General features: G+C 40.4%; 1 long non-coding RNA gene across 1 annotated transcript; it reads right to left on the bottom strand.

Moving 5' to 3' along the window:
* Nucleotides 1–7,526: 7,526 nt before the first annotated feature.
* LOC135375716 (uncharacterized) lies at nucleotides 7,527–8,167 on the bottom strand. The gene is made up of 2 exons (XR_010417359.1): nucleotides 8,061–8,167; nucleotides 7,527–7,687 (listed from the first exon to the last, which is right to left on the bottom strand). It is a non-coding gene; the product is annotated as an uncharacterized LOC135375716 (long non-coding RNA).
* Nucleotides 8,168–8,940: the final 773 nt, after the last annotated feature.

The following is an 8,940-nucleotide window of genomic DNA, read 5'->3' as shown; positions in this document are numbered from 1 at the left end:
AAGCAACTCCCGTGATTTATCACTGAAAGGGTTGGGGGCTATATTCCTTCGTCCAGCAAACAGGGCGCTCTAGAGGTCAGATAAGATAGTTCAAAGGCGCTATATTTTATTGTGCAGCGCAAATAGATGTCGATATTATTCGCGGGGATCACTATCTTTTCGCATCCTTTCCTTGAAATGGAAATCTTTCGTCAAAGTGGATGACAAGTCGGCTTCGATATTTTTATTGGACATCTAGAGAAAGTCCAAATTATTAAATGATAGCAACAATACTCAATGAAAAACGAGAAACAAATTTAATTACATCAATTTTTGTAATATCTTGCAACAGAAAGTTCTATATATATATGAACCACACAGAAATATCAAATGTGAAATGCAACTCAGAGATATGAGGCATTCCCATCTTAGAGATTACTTTTACTTATGTCAATCGAGTGAACAATTGAAACAAATACAAGACAATAATTATTTCAGGCAGTAACTTCACAACTCATAGAATATCAGTCGAGTGAATACTTGAAACAAGGTCAAAACAATAATTCTCACGACAGGGGGATATTATAGCATTCTAAACCAGATAATAAAATTTGAATCAATAAAATGAGCATAGATGTGCTTTTGATTAAGTGTAGACGCGCACTTGAAAACAGAAGAGACAATTGCTCTACATTGAAGAGATGGACAGATTTTGTACTCGCTATCATAAGTCATTTGAAGATGTGATAAAAAACTACTTCGAAAAGCAAGAGCCACGAAACGATTCCATTATCGCTGCATTTCAATACGTCCTAGACATGGTCGTATTCGGAGATATGGTACAAACTACAGAACTGAAGGTGCAAGAATTTATATGCCGAATCTACAATACTTATAAAAATATCTGCACATCAACGTTGGAAGGGCCACTGGGATTGATGGCGGAGTTTTTGAGGTTTGCTAACGAAGAATTGAAATACGTACACTACACCAGATGTAATTGTAATCATTGCAATGGGCATTGCGTTCATCAAGAAAGCAGTCAGATCAAATTATCATATATATATATCATATACAAGCGGTTTATATCGCACGATTCATTACGGATTTGCTGAAATTACACATATCTGAGATGGAAAATACATAAAATCTTATCACATGATATGTTCCACTACCACGGCAATGCAATTATTTTCTTCTACCAGTCCCTGCAATGATGTCGAATGAGGAGAAGTTCAATATTGTTGTACGAGGTCTGATGTATCATCACTTATTGAAACAACGAACATATCAACAGCGGTGGACCACCGGACGATTTTCATCTAATACTGTCTTGTACGCCATTCAAGAACATTCATACAAAGAAAGGAAACGTCAATAAGAGATTGTGCAAGTTCGTCGCAACAAAGTGCAAGTTACTGAAGCGATACAAATGCGGCGACAACGTATCGATTGCATTAATCAACGCTGGATTCAAGCGACCGATAATAAGACATCATTATGTAATACATTCCGAATTCATCAATCAAGACAACAAACGAAAACTTTAGCATTTAAGCCACAATGAAATACCTTGTATAGTATGTGACTATATGCCCAACTTTTTAATCTATACCTTTAAAAAAATGCAAGAAATAGTGTGCAGTTTTGACTTTGAAAATTTAAAGAAGGAAATGATATTTAGTGTGGGGTTATAAAATTAACTTTAAAGTTAAAGTATGGCCTTTCCATTTGTAGTGCCCGGATGCTATGACACTAAAATAATGTGATAGTTTTTCTGTATGGCTACGGGAAATTTCAAGTATATTTTGTGAATTGGATCTACGTTTATGTGTGACCTGCGCTGATCTACTTATTATAATTAATATAACATATCTTCCATTGTGTTTATGCATAACGCTCATCTTCATTGTATATTGGTTAAGCATTTCTGATGGCGGTTGTGTGATCCGCTTCTCCCAAAATCTGATTGCCACTTGGAAATTATTTCATATACGTTTGTGTGCCGTGTGTTACGAAGATTACGTGATTAGACTTCGCCTGCACATCGTGATTGTAAAATCCGCCATTTGCATCGCGGCAATTTGATAATAGATTCGCCTTTCGCGAAGGCTTCGTATTATCTCGCAGGCAATGAATCCGAATGCAGTTGTAAAAGTTGATAACACTGTGTCGCGAACGCTTTGACTTATCCCGCCGCAATCAGTTATCTTGCCTTATTTTCCGTTTTGCCGTATTTTGGACGGCTCATTTTTGCTATCCAGTCATACAAATGGACAACTGTGTTGACGAAAATATTTATACCGCACTACAATCGGGTTGCTTGTCAAAGACGCCTTTTCTTCTTCTTTTACTACGTCTGGGCTAGTGCAACTGTTTGAGAAATATACATGCACTGTGGAATTTAATTCATGAAATATGATAAGTTTTCACAAGAGATTAGTGATCATTTTATGTAATCATAGACTGATGTCTCATGCCTCTAAATTTCAATGACGGATCCTTCTCCGACAATTCTATCCTTCGGGTGTTGAACTTGTACAGAGTGTAGTCGGGTAAAACCTATTTGATGGTTAGCTCTGATTCCATATGAGAATTCTTACACACAGTGTGGAATATTCGTTTCCTTAGCGATCACTGTTCTCAGTCTAGCCATGCTAAATGCAAAGTGTTTTTCATTGTGATGCGTAGAATTCATTATAATGATGACAAAGATTACATTTATTGTTTCAGTTATATGCTTGTTTATTCCGATAAATTACAATTGTCCTATTCCAATCCTTGAAGTTTTCGTTTGTTGTCTTGATTGATGAATTCGGAATGTATTACATAATGATGTCTTATTATCGGTCGCTTGAATAAAACGTTGATTAATGCAATCGATACGTTGTCGCCGCATTTGTATCGCTTCAGTAACTTGCACTTTGTTGCGACGAACTTGCACAATCTCTTATTGATGTTTCCTTTCTTTGTATGAATGTTCTTGAATGGCGTACAAGACAGTATTAGATGAAAATCGTCCGGTGGTCCACCGCTGTTGATATGTTCGTTGTTTCAATAAGTGATGATACATCAGACCTCGTACAACAATATTGAACTTCTCCTCATTCGACATCATTGCAGGGACTGGTAGAAGAAAATAATTGCATTGCCGTGGTAGTGGAACATATCATGTGATAAGATTTTATGTATTTTCCATCTCAGATATGTGTAATTTCAGCAAATCCGTAATGAATCGTGCGATATAAACCGCTTGTATATGATATATATATATATGATAATTTGATCTGACTGCTTTCTTGATGAACGCAATGCCCATTGCAATGATTACAATTACATCTGGTGTAGTGTACGTATTTCAATTCTTCGTTAGCAAACCTCAAAAACTCCGCCATCAATCCCAGTGGCCCTTCCGACGTTGATGTGCAGATATTTTTATAAGTATTGTAGATTCGGCATATAAATTCTTGCACCTTCAGTTCTGTAGTTTGTACCATATCTCCGAATACGACCATGTCTAGGACGTATTGAAATGCAGCGATAATGGAATGGTTTCGTGGCTCTTGCTTTTCGAAGTAGTTTTTTATCACATCTTCGAATGACTTATGGTAGCGAGTACAAAATCTGTCCATCTCTTCAATGTAGAGCAATTGTCTCTTCTGTTTTCAAGTGCGCGTCTACACTTAATTAAAAGCACATCTATGCTCATTTTATTGATTAAAATCTTATTATCTGGTTTAGAATGCTATAATATCCCCCTGTCGTGAGAATTATTGTTTTGACCTTGTTTCAAGTATTCACTCGACTGATATTCTATGAGTTGTGAAGTTACTGCCTGAAATAATTATTGTCTTGTATTTGTTTCAATTGTTCACTCGATTGACATAAGTAAAAATAATCTCTAAGATGGGAATGCCTCATATCTCTGAGTTGCATTTCACATTTGATATTTCTGTGTGGTTCATATATATATATAGAACTTTCTGTAGCAAGATATTACAAAAATTGATGTAATTAAATTTGTCTCTCGTTTTTCCTTGAGTATTGTTGCTATCATTTAATAATTTGGACTTTCTCTAGATGTTCAATAAAAACATCGCATCTCTACAAACTTAGCCGACTTGTCATCCACTTTGACGAAAGATTTCCATTTCAAGGAAAGGATGCGAAAAGATAGTGATCCCCGCGAATAATATCGGCATCTATTTGCGCTGCACAATAAAATATAGCGCCTTTGAACTATCTTATCTGACCTCTAGAGCGCCCTGTTTGCTGGACGAAGGAATATAGCCCCCAACCCTTTCAGTGATAAATCATGGGAGTTGCTTCGTTTTGGTCGTATAGATAGAGACATACAGTCTCCCGGCTTTGTGCAAAAAGAGTGAAAACCGAGATGAAAACAGTGCATATTTTCTATGTCTTGGATACCTCCATCAAGGTTCGTAGTGTTTGTTAGAATGAAAATGGTATATTGTTCGATTTTATGATGATTCAATGATAGATTATTTTCCTCTGTTGTTGTTTACGTGTCGCCGCTTAGAGTGTTCCTCTGTTCTTCAGCGTCTTCAAGTCTGTGCTATAGTGTTAAATTTGTAATATTTCTGCTTTTGACAGATTGATTAGCTATTTTCTCTATGTGTTGGATGGTGCGCAGGTTTGGCTCTTTATTAATTGTAGCTGTTGATTGTGTTGTTTCTCGTTATTTCCTTACGTCTATGCTGTTCACTTAATAAGAAATTGGTTAATTAAAAGTTGTGTAATGTCGGAATATGAAACTTAGATTCCCTATTGCGCTCGAAATGTTATGACAGATATTCACACTATTGCAATGATGGTTCTCACGTATAGGAATATTAGACTTTTTATAATACAACTTGTAATTTGATTGTAATCATATTGATTAAGAATATCTTCTTTGTAGTGGTATAGATTTTATTTCCTCTTGTGTTCGTGTCGTTCGTATTCCGTGGTCTTCCATACCGCAATTATGTCGCGAGGATGATTTTATGAGGAGATGTGAAATATGAAAATGAAGTTATGTGCAAGTACAACTCGAACTCCCGTCGTCTGGTTGCGCAACGCTATACGTCGCACAAAAGGAAGAAGCACATGAAAGAAGCGCCAATGGTCCTATGTCACGAAGATGATTTTATGATAGTTAAAATGATAGGTTATTCTCCTCTGTTGTTTTGATTAAGAATAACTTCTTTGTAGTGGTATAGATTTCATTTCCCCTTGTGTTCGTGTCGTTTGTGTTCCGTGGTCTTCCAGGGTCTCTGCTGTTCACAATTAATTACATACATCATTGGATTCATAAAACAAAGTAAGATTTGTTGTGTCTCTTAGAACGAAAATTGTATGGTGTTCGACTAGATTAAGTCACGAGGATGATTTTATGATAGTTAAGTGATAGATTATTCTCCTCTGTTGTTTGATTAAGAATATCTTCTTTGGTCAAATCTGGTGTTATAGATTTTATTTCCTCTTGTGTTCATGTCGTTCTTGTCGTTTGTGTTCCGTGGTCTTCCAGGGTCTCTGCTGTTCACAATTAATTACATACATCTATCGGCACCCGTCTTCAACAAATCAGGGCAGATATCATCACAGCTGGTTGTTGGCTAGGAGCGTGCTATGTGGTGAAGTTCATTTTTAACATATCTGTTTTCTGTGTTGGATTCCTAAAACAAAGTAAAGTTTGTAGTGTCTCTTAGAATGAAAATTGTATAGTGTTCGATTAGACGATGTCACGAGGATGATTTTATGATAGTTAAAATGATAGGTTATTCTCCTCTGTTGTTTTGATTAAGAATGACTTCTTTGTAGTGGTAGAGATTTTATTTCCTCTTGTGTTCGTGTCGTTCGTGTCCCATGGTCTTCCAGGGTCTCTGCTGTTCACAGTTAATTACATACAACTATCCTTCCCGCTATTGCATTGATGGTTCTCACGTATAGGAATATTAGACTTTTTATAATACAACTTGTAATTTTGTTTGTAATCATATTGATTAAGAATATCTTCTTTGATTAAATGTGGTGACCGTTTCTCGTTTTGATATGATATTGTGTAGCTATTATTTCCCTACATGTTGGAGGATATGTCGGTTAGGTTCTATATTAATGCTATGTGTTGATCGTGTTGATTCAAATTATTTCCTTATGTCTGCGCTATTCACTTCATTAGAAACTGATTAATTACATTTGTGTCATGTTGGAATATTAAACTTAGCTTCCATATTGTGCTCGAAATTACTTACATCTATCAGGTTCTCACGTCTCAGACTTTTTATGATAAAACTTGTAATTTTGATTGTAATCGTATTGATTAAGAATACCTTCTTTGATTAAATGTGCTACTGCATTTTAATTCTGATTCATTGAAAACTTGTGTGCATGATTAGAGTTAATAAAAAATATTGTGTTTGATCTGTGATACCTATTCAATGCTATTGTATCGTACCTGTAATAAGTATATTCTTTGTTACATGTATTGTATTGTGTTTCTTCTGCTTCAGGTTTTTTGGCTGGGTTTTTCTCCTCCACTCACAGTCACAGCATAATTCCTGGCACTATTGACTTTAATATATTTTCAGTTGTACTTTTGTGTATGGCTATCCTTTGCATGTCTATACTTGCATGTAAACCGCCCACTGCACACCTGTTGTACCGGAAAAAAATTTCTGAGGGAAGTCGGCCCAGGTGGAAAACGCTACGATAAGCGCACGCGCAGCCCTCCCCCGCCGGTAAGCGCGCGGACAACCCTCCGCGTGAAGGCTTTTCGGCTGGGTTTTTCTCCTTCACCTGATTGGCATCACAATTGGCATTACAGTTGGCAGAATTCCCAGCACTATTGGCTTTAATAAATATATTTCAACTTGTACTTTTTGTGTATGACTCCTCTTTGCATGTCTATGCATGTTATAACCTCGCGGGCAAGCCCTCCGCACATGCGCCGCGCGAGAAAAGATACGCGAAGGACTCAGGGCAGGGTCCAGGGGTCCATGTCTCTGAATCTCATTGTCTGTGATTCTCACCCCCCCCCCTTTACTACTAATACATGAAAAGAAACCCGGCTCACAGGGAGCACAGGAGTCCCGTATCCCGCAGAAAGCGAAGCACAGCCTTTGTGACAGTCAACTGGCTAGCTCGCTGCACGGGGCCAAGCAGTGTTGCGAGGGAAACGTCCGTGCATCCAAGCTCTGAGAAGCGTTGCCACAGCCCGATGATGAAGGAGCTGATGGAAGATATTGTTTTCTACGGCGCAGCACTGCAAGTGGGAGATGGGACGCGGCTCATTTTGAACAGGAGTGAACGAGTGAAGGCAACGTTCAGCCGAAGACGATGTAGAAGGGACTCTTCTTCGCGGGTACAGCGGCTGGCGATGACAAACTCCAGTGAGTGGTCGGTGGACTAAGAGCTAATTGGGACCCCCCACAGTAATCAGAACCCTCCAGGGAGTCATTACACTAATTGGGGAGCATCTATGACGCGTCCAGACCACTGTGTGAGTTGCCGGCTACTTGAGCTGAGAAAAAATAAAACGATAGAAATAGAGTGGAGAGAAACAATTTATTCGAAAATCAACGATGCCGCGGCGAAGAAACGGCTCCGGGGTGACCAGCGCTTGTTGACGTCGGGTAGTTGCAGAGATCGACGACAGGTGGCCACTTAGTTGCAAGGCATCACACCAGATGGCGCCACCATCATAGCTCTAGACGAGAAAGACAGAGAACAAGATACTAGCGGCAGGTAAAAATGACACCACTGCTAAACAAGTCTAGGCATGCGAGAGAAAAGGTCTAACCGCTACTGCTAAAACAGCACGGAGAAAACGGTACACATCGGGGGAAAAGGCTCACGGGGGCGATCGCTTAGGCCTAACCACAACACTATGCAGCTAACACAAGGCGGGAACCACTGGGCACACATCGCTAAACATGCGTCAACACGAACAAAAGGCTTGCTCACCGCAAAACGAGTCTAAACATGCGAGAAAAGGCTTAACACGAGCGCGGTCAAATCACTCGTTGGTCACCGCTAAACACGGCAAACATACGAGAAAAAGAGCGCGTCAAATCACTCACCTTTTTCCCCACGGCGACTTCCAGGCATAAACTGAGCGAGCGCGGGGAACACACGTCTGCTCTGTACGACAGCCAGCCAGAAACTGAGCGAGCGCGGGGAGCGCACGTCTACTTCCCACGACAGCCAGAGAGAAACTGACTGAGGCGACGGCAGCTATGGATGCGCGCGCGCCGCGCGCCATCTGCTCCACCCGTCCGCGCATGCGCGCGCGCGCTCCTAGCGCCCTCTGCGCCGCCCGCGGGTGTTTTCGGTTTCGGCTCTCCGCAGCGCGCGCGCTCCTAGCGGCGACGGGTGGCTTCTGAGTTCCGGTTTCATTCTCGTTTCTTTGCGCGCGCGCGTTTATCTGTATAAAGGCAGCGCGCACCGCGCTCGCGTCATCACTACGTGAAGATGTTCAGCTACCACTCGTTACAAAATTGTTCCCGCACCCACGCTTCTTGGGAAGAAGTGGAGAAGGAATGTTTCAACAGCGAAAGTGCCCGCAACGAGCTCGTCATCACTGCTTTTCGCTACGTGATAGACATGGTAGGCTTTGGCAATATAGGAGAGATCTCGCCGGGGCCGCTGCAGGAGGTGGTGCGTCGGATCTACGCCCGTTACAAGAACGTCTGCATAACGGTTCCAGACGGACCCCTGGGACTGATGAGTGAATTTGTGAGTCTGGCCAACGCAGAATTCAACTACATCGCTGCAGACATCGTGGACCTTCTCGCTCGTGCCATCGCTCATATTAAGCACGCCCTGCGGAAGCAGCGACATTTGCAAGCAGTCTACATCGTGAACTTTATCATTGATTTATTGAAATACCGCTTAGTTATTGACATGCAACGCATTAAACAGTCCGAATAACGTTGACGAGACTCTGTGTTTGCTTTCACT

This window comes from Ornithodoros turicata, unplaced genomic scaffold, assembly GCF_037126465.1.
Source record: "Ornithodoros turicata isolate Travis unplaced genomic scaffold, ASM3712646v1 ctg00000917.1, whole genome shotgun sequence".
NCBI classification, from domain to species: Eukaryota; Metazoa; Arthropoda; class Arachnida; order Ixodida; family Argasidae; genus Ornithodoros; species Ornithodoros turicata.
The sequence above is the reverse complement of the archived record's forward strand: the minus strand, read 5'-3'. Positions and strand labels throughout refer to the sequence as shown.